Source organism: Helianthus annuus, unplaced genomic scaffold, assembly GCF_002127325.2.
Source record: "Helianthus annuus cultivar XRQ/B unplaced genomic scaffold, HanXRQr2.0-SUNRISE HanXRQChr00c213, whole genome shotgun sequence".
Taxonomy (NCBI): domain Eukaryota; kingdom Viridiplantae; phylum Streptophyta; class Magnoliopsida; order Asterales; family Asteraceae; genus Helianthus; species Helianthus annuus.
Genome location: NW_023395729.1, coordinates 1 through 3272, shown reverse-complemented (window position 1 = coordinate 3272; position 3272 = coordinate 1). Strand labels below are relative to the sequence as shown.

General features: G+C 35.8%; 1 long non-coding RNA gene across 1 annotated transcript; it reads left to right on the top strand.

Moving 5' to 3' along the window:
- The first annotated feature begins 1004 nt into the window (after positions 1-1004).
- LOC110907082 lies at positions 1005-2583 on the top strand. Its single transcript, XR_002573920.2, has 3 exons — positions 1005-1095; positions 1252-1324; positions 1708-2583. It is a non-coding gene; the product is annotated as an uncharacterized LOC110907082 (long non-coding RNA).
- Positions 2584-3272: the final 689 nt, after the last annotated feature.

The window sequence follows — 3272 nt, the reverse complement described above, 5'->3', positions numbered from 1 at the left end:
CCAAAAAGACAAGGTGGCATTTTTGTAATTACCACCAACTATCAAAGTTACAACCAAAAATACCTAAAAAAACACAATTTTTTTTAACATTTTTTTATTAAAAATCGCTACATTTCGTTAGCAAAAAAAAAAAAAGGTAGCGATTTTTAGCATTTTAGCTTGGGTGGGGGGTGGGGGGGGGGGGGGGTTAGGTTTTTTTTAGGTTTTTGGGGGTGGGGGGTAGGTTTTTTTTAGGTTTTTGGGGGTGGGGCGTGGGGGGGGTTAGGTTTTTTAGGTTTTTGGGGGTGGGGGGGTTAGGTTTTTTTAGGTTTTTGGGGGGTGGGGGGTTTAGGTTTTTTTTGGGGGTGGGGGAGTGGTTAGGTTTTTTTAGGTATATTTGTAGAGTAACTTTGATAGTTATTGATAATTACAAAAATGTCACCTTGTCTTTTTGAGTTTTCCTTCAATTTGTATGTTTAGTATGTTAAGATTATTTGTACAAGAACTTTACCCAATAAAAGTAACTATACATTATTTTTTTAGAAGTTTAAGTAAATACAACAATACTTTAAAGGTAACCAACTTCCCTCATAGTTTTTTGAACAACAATAACTTTTTTATACGTTAATATTTAAAAAACAATACACTTTAAAAACGAGCATTTTATTCTCTTTAATTTGAGTATGGTACTTTTGGTTAACAGTTCGGTTCGGTTTATAAACCGGGTTGGGACAAAAACCGGCTACAAACCGCCGGGTCGAATCGGATTGAAACTGATTTTCCAAAAACTGGTTTTTTTTATAACCTGGTTCGGTTTTTGTTTTTGTCAAATCGATTTTTTTTGCCCACCTCTTGCTATATATATATATTTTTAATTTAACAAAAAATAACATGTTACGTGCTTGACATAACTTTAAATTTCTAAAGTAAGAAAATAAAATTATATAATTGTTAAGCTCTCAGTACAATTTACAAAACTTAAATCGTTAACCTCGGATTGTATATATTTTTCAGTTTGGTCAGTTTGTATTGTCATCAAAGTGGATGTGTTGTAATGCTTTGTTTTTATTGGCATTTTGCAGATGAAAATGGAAATTATCCACCCTTTAAAACCAGGTATATTCTTTCACTTGAATGCCATGTTATTTTCTGTGCTTCTTTTGTTTTCTTTAGTTTTTTTTAATAAATGGTTGATTTTTATGCGACAATATTTTAAAGAAAACACAGATGTGAATAGTCTTACTTATCAAACCAAAAATGGGATTTATGCAGAGGGATTTTGACTGGCAAGTGTAATTATTTCAGGGGTCATGACTACATGTATTTGGTGAGAATAATGAATATGGTAAGAAGAGGACTTAAACTCTGATTTTGGGTTTTATCTACTTGCTGAATAAGGCATACCACACACGACAATCTTTTTGGTTTAGATTAGATCTATGATGTATATTTTTCTTCACATTTAACTACAACTAAGTAACAAACCATGGTTGTCGCTAAAATGGAATCATAGCGCTTTTTGCACTTTGTTCCCACTCACTTGATGTTACAAAAGTTGGTGTTTTTTAGCATTTTTATTACTCTTTTTAAAAATTTATAGTGTTTATTTATGACAGGATATAAAGAAATGGTAGTTGATCTTATGAAAAAATGTCAACAGCGAACATATATGTGCAGAAAGAAAATGTTATAAGAATTAAACTTATGTGTGATTACATGGTTATGCAGAAACGATGACATGTATGATGGCGAGTACTTTGTAGACAAAATGCATTGGGTGAAACTGAAACGGGTCAAACTGGTTGAAGGTTGTCAGTATGTCATTAATTTGTTGTACCCAACCCGAACCTACCCATTACTTGACCCGTCTACTGTGCCACCACTACTTCTTCGTAGAAAATGCCAGTTGATCTGTGATTTTTGTTCTGCAACAGGTCCAACATTTTAAAACTAAAGGTGGCATTGCATTGAACAACAACTTTGAGAGAATGAGGTTACATGTATGCTTTCTAACTATCCATCCATCATCAGACCTTCAAATCGCTCCACCGATCTTTGTTTTAGTCTGACATGATGGTTTTTGTTGCTGTATTTGAATTAACCATGTGGTCGACTTGATTCGCCACATGGTAAAGTTTTGAAGCTGTTATAGCACGAGTTAGCAGGCTTGTCACGAGCACAGTTTTGCCTACCACGTTGTGATTATTTACATGTAAATGTTGGTTATGAGAAGGTGCTGAAACGAAGGAGCCAACAACTATGGAAGAGAAGCAACATAAACAGCCTATGGTCAATATACAAAGACGTCAAACTAATGACAGCAGCGGAAAGATTATCATTTTTAACATACATGTGTGAATTTATTCACGAATAATCCAAGATACACTTGCGAGTGAAAACCAACTATTGTCGCTCCTTAACATATGCCGGATACAACAGGTTCATGGCGCGCCCCACCAACTATTGTAGCTGCTTAACAAATGCCCGATGCAACAGGTTCATGGTGCGCCCAACGAATGGCTAAGAAACGGATTCAACTATTATGACTTTGTTGCAACTTAAACCTATCAAATACATTAATGATACAATGTTTGTATGTAGTTCCGGCCACCATGGTCTAAAGTCTAAACCATATAAGGAATAATAGATGGGTTTTCTGATGTACAACACTGAAGTCTTGACCCGTGATTTTCCGCCGCAACGCGCGGTTGTGGTATAACACTAGTTACTTGAAAAGATTAACGTTAGTCACACATATGTATTGGGTTTATTTGGGTTTGTCTCATGTGCGCGCAAACACACACTATTGCCACCACCATCGTGGACTTCATACTGATTTGTCATTGTCGTAGACTTCACTCGCACACTTAACATATTTACTCACACTTAGGGCACATTGACACACACAATCCCACGCACCCATGGATTCATTTTTCATAAACGAATTTATGTATAATCACCTATCCATGTTTATCTTTGTTAACTCACAAGTATAACCTACGTACATAAAAACACTCACAAGTCACAACACCAATTGTACGTAAGTCATCCTAATTTCTAAAACACACAATCTTGCATCACTCGCCTAGATCGAGTAAATCAATCACATGCTTTCTACACATTTGTTTGGACTCATCTAGCCCAAAACTGCCACTACCCTCGAGAACCATTAGCCTCAACCACTACTATTTACCAACGCTGCCTTGATTGTCGATCTTGGACCACTAGTAGCCCCTTGATTGTTCAGTATGTGAAGAAACAGTGATCTAATTAGGGCGTTAATTAGATTGGTT